Source organism: Crocodylus porosus, unplaced genomic scaffold, assembly GCF_001723895.1.
Source record: "Crocodylus porosus isolate Cpor-Errol unplaced genomic scaffold, CroPor_comp1, whole genome shotgun sequence".
Lineage (NCBI taxonomy): Eukaryota > Metazoa > Chordata > Crocodylia > Crocodylidae > Crocodylus > Crocodylus porosus.
The window spans coordinates 86,617,124-86,627,987 of record NW_017728931.1 but is presented as its reverse complement, the minus strand read 5'-3'; the positions used below and the strand labels follow the sequence as shown (position 1 = coordinate 86,627,987).

The window sequence follows — 10,864 nt, the reverse complement described above, 5'->3', positions numbered from 1 at the left end:
GCAGCCACAAGGTTGCCTCTCAACCTTCTCTTGCAAAGGCTGAAGAGGTCCAGGTGCCCTAGTCTCTCCTCGTAGGGCTTGGCCTGCAAGCCCTTAACCATACGAGTGGCCCTTCTCTGGACCCTCTCCAGGTTATCCACATCCCTCTTGAAGTGTGGCACCCAAAACTGGACACAGTATTCCAACTGTGGTCTGACCAGCGCCCGATAGAGGGGAAGTATCACCTCCTTGGTTCTGAATGATAAAGTGCAGTTAGCTTTTCTGATGACTTTGTCACACTGACGACTGATGTTCATCTTAGAGTCCACTAGGACTCTGAGATCCCTTTCTGTTTCCATGCTACCAAGCAGGTCATTTCCTAGACTGGACATTTTTCCTCCCTAGGTGCAGCACTTTGCATTTCTCCTTGTTAAATTGCATTCTATAGTTTTCTGCCCATTTTTCCAACCTGTCCAGGTCTGCCTGTAGTTGTGCCCTGGCCTCGGGCGTGTCCACTTCTCCCCACAGTTTTGTATCATCTGCAAACTTGGACAGAGTACACTTCACTCCCTCATCCAAATCACTGATGAAGATATTGAAGAGTATCGGTCCAAGGACCAAGCCCTGCAGGGCCTCACTACCCATGCCCTTCCAGGTTGATACCAACCCATCCACTACCACTTTCTGGGTACAACCCTTTAGCCAATTTGCCACTCACCAGACTGTGTAATCATCCAAGTCACAGCCTCTTTACTTGTTCGCCAGTATGGGATGGGATACTGTATCAAAGGCCTTCCTGAAGTCCAAGTAAATAATATCAACCCCTACTCCTGTGTTGAGGTGTTTTGTAACCTGGTCATAAAAAGAGACTAGATTAGTCAGGCATGATCTACTCGCTAGGAACCTGTGCTGGTTTCCCCTCAGCATAATTTTTCCTGCCGGGCTCTCATATATAGGAGCCTTAATAATCTTTTCAAAGACTTTGCCAAGGATGGAGGTGAGACTGACTGGCCTATAGTTGCCTGGATCCTCCTTCCTCCCCTTCTTGAAAATTGGGACGACATTGGCCCTTTTTCAGTCCTCCGGGACCTGTCCCATGTGCCTCGAGTGCTCAAATATTCTTGTCAGTGGCTGTGCAATGATATCAGCCTTCAGTACCCTCAGATGGAGCTTATCCGGGCCTGCCGACTTAATCACATCCAGTCCTTCCAAGTGATTCTGCAACATCTCAGGGTCAATGCTTGGTAGTCTGGCACCCAGCTGTTGTCTTTCTACAATGTGAGACTTGTCTTGCCCCTCATTTAGGAAGACTGAGGCAAAGAACTCATTGAGGAGTTCAGCCGTGTTCTCCCTGTCTGTCACCAATTGCTTTTGCCCATTCAGTAGTGGTCTTGCTCCACCCTGGGCCTTTCTTTTCCTCCCTATATATCTGAAAAACAATTTTTTGTTATCCTTAACTTGGGATTCCATCCTCAGCTCCATGGTAACTTTGGCCTTTCTAACTGCCTCCCTACAACTGTAAGCTGAGGAGGCATACTCCTCTTTAGTAACCTGTCCCTGTTTCCATTGCTTATATGCCCCCTTTTTGCCCTTAGGCTGCTCTGGACTTCTCTGGTCAGCCGAGGAAGCCTCTTGGCCCCTTTCCCCCTTTTCCCCTGCATCAGAATCATCTCCCTATGTCCCCAAAGGATTGTTTTCTTAAGGCACAGCCACCCTTCCTGGGCTCCCATCTCACCAAATCTCCTACTCTACAGTGAGTCATTGACTAAACACCTGAATTCGCTGAAGTTGGCCTTCCTGAAGTCTAGCACTTCCACCCTACTAGTTACCTTACCCACTCTATGCCTTATAATGAATTCTATTATTTGGTGGTCACTGTCTCCCAGGTGACCACTGATCTGTAAGTCCCCTATCATGTCATCCCCTGTTGCCAATACCAGGTCCAGTAAGGCATTCTCTCTAGTGGGACCATGTACCTCCTGTGTCAGGTGGAGATCCTGTACACAGGATAGGAACCTGCATGAACAGTGGGAATTTGCTGTCTGTATCTCCCAGCAGATGTCAGCGTAGTTTAGGTCCCCCATGACTACTGCCTCCCTAGTCTTTACGGTTTCTGAGAGCTGCCTCAGGAGTTCCAAATCTAGTTGTTCCCTTTGGTGTGGGGGTCTGTAGCAGACCCCTACCACCAAATCCCTTTCTCCTTGACCTCCATGTATCCTAACCCATAATCCTTTCTCCTCCTCTGATTCCATTTGGAAGCTCCATGTGTAAGCTCTGTCCTTGCTCTCGGAGTGGAACTGTCCTGCAGACATGAAGCTTGGCCTCTCAGCACACATTTGAGGCCTGATCCAAGCATCACTTCTTTCGGGAAGTTCTTCCACAACCAGTGTGATTGGCTGGGTGAGTACACATTTGCACATACATGCTCCTCTGTGCTACCTCTTGCCCTTCCTGTTACCCTTGATATCCCTTGCTTCCTACAACTCCAATTGTGCTTTAGCTTTCCTGACTTCAGCCCTGAATGCCCAAGCAATACTGTTATACTCCTCACTAGTTGTTTGTTCAAGTTTCAACTTCTTATAATCCTCCTTCTTGTGATTTAGATTCTGCCATACTTACTAGTCTTTCTGTGCATCAGGATGGTTTGTTCCTGCACTCTCAATAAGGCTTCTTTAAAGTACAACCAGGTCACTTGGACTCCTCTCCCCCTCAGACTAGCTTCCCAGAGGATCCTGCCCATGAGTTCCCTGAATGAGTTAAAGTCTGTTTTTTCTGAAGTCCAGGGTCCTTACTCTGCTTCTCTCCATCCTTCCTTTCTTCAGGATCCTGAACTCAATCATCTCATGGTCATTGCTGTCCAAGTTACCATCTACTAGTACGTTTCCTACCAGTTCTTCCCAGTTTGTGTGCATCAGGTCAGGAAGAGCATGGCCCCTAGTTGGCTGCTCCAGCACTTGCACCAGGAACTTGTCCCCAGCACTTTTCAAAAAAAAACTTTCCTGGATTGCCTGCACACTGCTGTATTGCCATCCCAGCAGATGTCAGGGTGGTTTGAAGTCCCCCATGAGAACCAGGGCCTGTAAATTGGGAAACTTTCACTAGCTGTTTGAGGAAAGTCTCATAAACCACTTCCTCCTGTTCTGGTGGTCCATAGCAGACTCCCACCAGGTTACCCCTCACTTACCTCAGTACTTTGGTCTCTATTCCCCAGTGAACTTAGTTAAAAGCCCTTCTCACTAGGTTAGCGAGCCTGTCCGTGAAGATGTTCTTCCCTCTATTTATAAAGTTGATTCCATCTCTTCCTAGAAGCCCTTCACCTTGGAATAACATCCCATGGCCAAAGCCCTGCTGGCAATACCATCTGTGCATGCACTGACCTGCAGAATGCATCCACTCTTGCCTGGGTCCTTTCCCTTGACCAGAAAGATGAAGAATAATACCACCTGAGCCCCTTCACCCTTGCACCCAGAGCCCTGTAGTCACTTTTGATCTGTTCAGGATTAAGGCAGAGTTTGGGGACCTCCCCACTCCCTGAGGCAACAAACAGAAGTAGGAAGACCTTCGCAAGAGTCATAGGAATAGGGAGATGTCTGTAGACCACTGTGGAAATGAAAGGACAGGTGTATGATTAGGACTGGAACAGTGCTGAGACAAGACCAAATGGATACACAAATGCTATGAGAAGGTCCACAACAACAACCCAACTTCTTGAGGCATCCGGCCATTTTCTAGTGAGCTATTCCACCTCCTCTAGTGGCACTAAGGTGTAATATGAAAGGTGTGCCTGAAAGTCAAGGAGAGGCTGGGTAAAAAGCAAAGACTAGCCCCTGAAGAGCAGGAAGGGAAAGAGTGCTTTAGGGACCAAGGCACATCCAAAGTGCAGCAGGAAGTGATGTCCTTATACCTGTTTTTTTGAGCCAGGTCCCAGGCAGTGAGACCCAGAACATGGGGGGCAGCTCTGATGAGACAGCGATTATGCTGGATGCAGACCCTGACACTGACCCACATCACAGATAGCCCTGGGTAGGGAGCCTGTTCCCTCACTAACCTCAACTCCAGAGACTTGCAAAGATGCTGTGTGCTCTAACACCCTCTTTCCCACCTCTGGGCCAAAGTTATTTCATGTTTCTTCCTCAGTGGTCACCTCATAGCCCTTACCATTAACCCAGTTACTAGCCCCACTTCAACTATGCTCAGTGATGATGGGGATGCACCCAAAATCCAGCCTACTGCATTCACTGGTAAGGGTCCACAGTCCACCATGTGGACATACTGGGGACATCCCCTTCTCATTCCCTTTGGAATGGGAGCTGTGTCAGGCTGAGACTCAAGTAAGAAAGCAGTGTGGATGGTGCACACAGGTATCCTGTACATCCTCATCCTAGAGTGTCAGATGATGGCTCCATGGTAGATTAAGCCCAACCACCCATATCTCCCCTACATGCCCCTGTTCCTTATCTGGGCCTCAACTCTCAAAGGAGAATTCCAGATTATAGGAAGCTGTGGGCAGAGGGATGCTATTAAACCATGCCCTTGAGTGGACAAAGCACAGTCCCTGGTGATAACAGCTATGCATTCATTCATTTTCTGTAATCACACTCACTAGTGTTTTCCAAGGCAGCCCAGAGGCACCTAACCTACTTTTTGGGCCACGTGACACCTCAATCACTGTGGGATACTAACTTATGCATAATCATATTTGGCACAAGAAGCCTCAAAGCTGTCTCATGCTAAAAAGATCAACCCTTCTCCCATAATGGAGACCCCCCCAATCCTCTAGTTCCCTTTTCAAGACCACAGGAAATACAATCCTTCTCTGTCCAAGATCCCTGAATGGTCTTCAAAGTCCCTTCCATTCCTCAGTGGAGGTTGATTAAATAGTATTTTTTCTCCATGGCTGAGAGCAGCAAGGTGACTCTGTGAATATGCATCTGTATAACAAACTGTGACAAACTTGAAAATGCTTCATTCATTGAGCAGGCAAAGGCTACCTAGCAAGGAACTGTACTGGGGTTCACTTTATTTCACCATGCAAAGGGAAGGGGCAGCTGACAGAAACATTCACTTGGAGAAATGGCAAAACACACGGACAAAGGAAACATTGGCATAGTAAGACTGCAGAAAAAAGAAACAAATTTCCTTCTTCCCACAAAACACAGGCTGTAAAGAAAGGAAGAAACCTGGGGAAGACAAAACAGTCCCAGATGGATAATGCTGGGGAAGGGGCAGTTCCATACTAGGAGTCTTGGACTGGTTTGTGGGCAGCACTCAACTCCAAGCATCCAATCATAATCAAAAGTCAGTGGCTGGAAAGTAGTTCTGATTCTCTTAAGCAGGAAGTGTTGTTTCTCAAACTCCCCGAAAGCCATGGCACCCCAATCCTCTCACTGAAAGCACCCATCTCTATCACCTTGCCAATGACGACCCACCCACCCCAATCTCCTGGCTTTCCCTCATGCATCAACATGGTGATAGCACGGTGATAGCAGTGTAGCCTGATCTGAGCTCTGTTCAGCTAGGGAGGAGAAGGGCATGGGGCAGGGAAGCCAGTGCAAGTTCCTCAACATGGTCTTCTGGTCTAGGAACAAAAGTTACATATAAACTGGTATAAGTGATTGGAAACTGTTTCAAATCTGTAATACAACAGAAGTTCAGTGCATATAAACCCCTTTCAAAATAGCCCAAACTGGTATAAGATAAACCTGGATGGATGTAGTTTCAGATTTAACTGATTTAAGTTAAATCAGTTTATTGAACTTCTGTTCTAGATACCTTCCAGATTCATGTTAACTCATAGTCCTGCAGCATCCCAGGATGCTTTGCACCCACCCCACAAACCACCTTTCACAAGGCAGATGGGCTAACTTTGTCCTAAGCTGTCTGCTCCAGCTGAGCAGGGAGGTGTGCTCTGGCACTCCCTGGCTTCTGGCCTGGGCCACTGCAGGCATGTGGCTGCATTTTCTAGAATCAAAAGTGCATGTCTGTTCACTTGTTTATTGATTTAATCTGCACATCTTAGATTAACCTGCAAAGATTAAATCGATTTAGCCACAGGCTTTTTGACTGTCTGTACTTAGCCCAGAATGTGAGAACCCCATTGACTGGGTCTCCCATCATCTTCATGTGTTCAGGAGTGAGCTTATCATGCCACATACTGAGGTAGCTTTCCAGCTTTCGCTGCACTTTGAATAGGATTCCCCAGTCTCTCTGAAGTACTATATCAGGTCACACCCTTCTAGAACTTCTGTGGGACTTGCAGTCTTTTTGCAGGACCATGTCCTGCAGAAACAGAAGAGAACAGAGGAACGGGCTCCCCCTCTTACGCAATCAGAACTCCCACCCATGGTGCAGAATATTTTGGGAAATGTTGCAAATAAAGCCAATTCCCTAGAATGATTTGGAAGGGGCTGAACAACATCCTCCTCAATGTTCATTCAGCACTTTAAGACAAGGAAAAGAGCCATGGTTGGGAGACAGTTAACTGTTTGTTTAATAATATTTTTAAAAGCTATTTTTGTCAAAGAAAACCAACTTTTATCTAATCTGAATAAGAGAAAATGCATCATGCCTTGTTTTTGTTCCCTTCCCTTGTGTGGCTGTCTGCTGCCCCATGTCCTAACATGCCAAGAGATATTCTGCCACAGCTTCCCTAGCCATTCTCTCCTCAGGGTTCGCATATTCTTGGTGCTCTTGCTGCAGCTGGCCCTTGCACATTACTTTCCTCACCCAGACATCATGAATGGACTCCCCACAGGCCTCACAGATGTCATGGAAGATGCAGGTCTAAACCCATAGCCCTCCAGCACACCTTGAGGCACCTAAAGGCAGATTCAGTCATGCAACACCTGCTGAGGCAGTGTTCATTTCTGCTTTCGAGGTACCCTGTGTATAGCTTCATGAGCCAGGATACATGCCCCAGGGAGCAGTTGTGGTTGGCCTTGGTGTGACCCATGGAATGCATAGCCTCTGGCCTTGACTTATCCCATGGTTAACATATAATGATGAAGGCTTAAAAACAGGTTCACTACCATCTTTTGATGTGGCCTTAGACAAGTCACATAAAACAACCCACTGTAATATGGTTAACCAATAAAACCCCTTAACCTGGAGTAGTAGATACCCGTAAATCACTAATCAGGATTATTTCATCATAAGTTGTTAAAAAAAATTGCAGAAGCCATTTTTCTATTGCTCTGGCAGCTTGAAGGGCCCTTACATTTAAACTCACATTAAGTCCTTTTTATGCTGCCAGAGCGGGGTGTAGGGGGTGTTAGTATAATTGCAAAATCAGGTCCTAAATTTATTAATATTATTCACAGCAAATAAATCTGAGCAGCCCTAATTGGAGTTGGACGCTAGTTTAGAAAGTCTAATGTCATTATTGGTTCTTAGATATTTGTACCACAAATAGAACTTTTCCAGTTAATGAAGGAAATCAGGCTCTTTCTATAATGAGGAAACCAACAAGATGCAGTCTAATGGGGAGACTTGTTAAAACTCTCATTGAAACATTGTCTGCTGCTAAGTGAAAAGCCTTGGCAAGTGTGAATTAGAGATAGTAGCTATTCTATCCTGCTAGGGCTCTTTATGATAGGATGATCATGCTGATATACAGAAACCAAGCAGAACAGCTGGAAGTCTCCAACCAGCTGTCAAACATGAAATTTCACTTTCTGCATCAGAGCATCCACCCTCCTATTATGGGCAAAATTGGAAAAAAATTGGGGATCAAGTGAAATTTGGATAATTTTTTAAAACCTCAAATGCTTGTATAGGCGGGGACAAGTCTATTGGGCTACAAGGTGAATGTCTGCAAGCCTTGGGGCCTTGTTGCATGCTAAATTTAAGATATGTTAGCTTCATTGAAAGCTAACCCATGCATTCAAACAGGAAAACATGTGCTAAGTGCTTATATGATAGTCAAGTTGGAACTTTTCAGGTGAGGAGTATTTCCAGCGAGTGTTAAGTAGTACATGCTATACTCCACAGAGATAATACCAGCAGTCCTCATTGGCTCCAGTGTGGAGGTATGATAGGTGAACACAAAATACAGAATGAAAGGGAAAATTGTATCAAAGGAAACAGTAATGTCTTTCTTTCTTAATTCCATACAAGACTGGCTTCATTATTTCAAAGCAACCCTCTCAAAACTGCATCATGTATCAGTGTTTTATTCCATGGTTCCATGCTATTTCTCAAATAAGATATAAAATATAATTACAAAAAAGAAACAATACAGAAAAAATACCCTCTTATGCATATGCATTCTTATACACCCTTTAATTACAACTTTTTTTTCCATGGGACCACTGCCTTATTCAATGCATGATGGCCCACAACCATTGTAGGAACAACTATTCAAAACTATGTTTTCTCCTCGCTGAAAAATGTATGGTCCAAGTCTTTCTTACTGCACTCTATACACACCCTGCTCTGAAGGCAGAATTTCCTCAAGGGCTTGTCTGTGTTATTCAACACAATACTAGCAGAATTTTGTAAAAATTACTTATATTCTCAATACTCCTGTGAGATAAAGCATTATTGTTATTCTCATTTTCAGCACAGACAGCAGTTGGAACATAGAGAGATTAAGGTCAAAAGCACATTCACCCATGTTCAGAGCCTGACTTGAGCTACCTTGGGCCTAATTTTTTAAAAGCACCTAGCACTACATCTCAGTATACATATTTAAAACACAGTTCCTGCTGGTATAAGTGTTCAGCACTTCTGCCACTAGGGCAACCAGATAATGAGGAATACACAGAGTGGCAACAAGTGAGAAGTTTGGTGTAATTAACTTGCTCAGCATCACATACCAACTGTGTAGCAGAGGCAGGAATATTATCTGTTTCTCCAGGCAGCACTGAACTTTCTCCTTGCAGTCCCTTGCTTCACTTCCCACATACCTTCCAATACTTTAGTAAATGAGGCAGGAGTCCTATAGATGGTCTCCATAACTGTACCCCATGATTTATCCAAAACACATGGTTTAGGTACCAGTACCATAGCAACAAAGTGTGGTGCCTGGGGCAAAGCCTGCAGTGGCAGCCCATCCTAGCCCCATGCAGAGATCCAGGGGGCACATGCCCCTCATGCTTGCCCAGGAGTGCATGCAGCAGTAGGAGCTGCCCTCCCTCATTCCTCTGACTCCCAAAATGAGCCACTCACGGCTCCCTCCCGCACTCCACCCTGGCTGAGCAGTGCCTGTTGGCATCCCTTTGCTTCAGCACCCGGGGTGGTCACCCTGCTAGACCCCACCTTGCTACAGTGCTGCTGAGTACTGTATGAGGCAAAGGTACCATGAGGAAAAAAAATAGCATGACCATGTAATTGAAGAACATATCTCACATACATACGAGGAGGACAAATTAAGGCGGCAGGCAGAGCCTTAATTCTGGAACTGCTTACCTTCTAAGTACTTGACTTTTCAACCTTAATGTTTTACTGTTGTACATATGTGTGTGTGTTTGCACGTGCACTCACACACTGTGTTAAAAAATAGGATTGAGTTCTTTCCCCCGCCCCTATCACAGCAATGATACTCTTGGGGTCATTGGAAGAACTGGAACAGATCTCTGCTTCTGGAGATAATGGAGGAGATGACAGGCTAAAATCTAATGTTGCTATACATAAAAGCAGTCATAGAGTGTGATGAGGAATGCACTATGGTAGGCAGTGCTCCAAACCTATTAAAAAAAACCCTTCAAAACCTCACATGTACATTTAGGGTATCTCCTATTTTAGATCTCATTTTTGTTTGGATAAATAACTCATCTTGCTTTTCTTTTCTTTTTTTAAATGTATTTTATTTCATATCCCTTGGATAGCTTTGATTTCCCTAGAAATGCAAGTCCATGGATGAGGACAATCCCATCTATAAAGTTTAGAAGACAACTGGCACATACCAAGTTCCACCATAAATAAATGATGGACATATTCAGAGTACAATGCACAGCTTTTGTATGTTGACATAAATTAGTTTAAATTGGCCAGATGCTCTATGGCTAGCATAGATAGGTATAAATTACATCTCCTTATGTCACTGGATCCAGCTATGCCTCAGAGTAATTTATTTCAAGGGAAAGCAGGTGCCTGTTCTCCTTAGAGATATTCCCAGAGGAAGACACCTTTAAACTTCACTAAGAGTTAGAAATGAATACTCAAAGAATACAAAAGAGGCTTTGGATTACCACTTGAAGTGGTTCATTACCCGACTGCCCATGTTTTGGCTATTTGTAGTACAACAGCCCTGTCACACATTACAAGGGTACCATCCCTCTGAATCATCCCTTTGAGGACCTTGGTTTCCTGCCCTTACCTGTCTTGGATCAGCATCTTACCATTCGTGCACTTAGACCATGACTTAAAATACAGAAGTTAGTATAGCATATGCCCAACACATATCAAGCTGCTGCTCCTGTACCTCTTTTGAGGAACCTGCGACTATTAACTAACAGGTTTGGGGGGGGAGGGGGGTTAATACTGTTAATCTGGCAGATGGCAAAGAAAAAGGAATTGTAAAACAAAGACACTGTTTCCATATTCAATCTTATCCAATCCTATGTTTTTTTTTCTAGTAACTAACAGGAACAGAATTGGATCAATTCAAATGCTTTTGAGTTACAAATATATCTTTGTCAGGTTCACTCTAACCTGAGCATCTGAGCTTGTCCATACTGTAAAAGGACAGTGGGTGCTATAGTGAGATCCATCCACTGTACCCAATATACATTAATATAATCCCCTTAATGCGGTGCCTACCAATATGCTCACAGTGTAATATTGTAATACCATATTTTCATCACATACAACACACTATTCCCAAAGATTATCTCCTGGAATTTGGGGTGCATCTTTTAAGCAAGGAAATATGGTAATTACTGCA

At 44.6% G+C, this 10,864-nt stretch overlaps 1 long non-coding RNA gene across 1 annotated transcript; it reads right to left on the bottom strand.

Moving 5' to 3' along the window:
- Positions 1–2,462: 2,462 nt before the first annotated feature.
- Positions 2,463–10,290, bottom strand: LOC109316103. Its single transcript, XR_002102691.1, has 3 exons — positions 10,279–10,290; positions 10,107–10,113; positions 2,463–2,555 (listed from the first exon to the last, which is right to left on the bottom strand). It is a non-coding gene; the product is annotated as an uncharacterized LOC109316103 (long non-coding RNA).
- Positions 10,291–10,864: the final 574 nt, after the last annotated feature.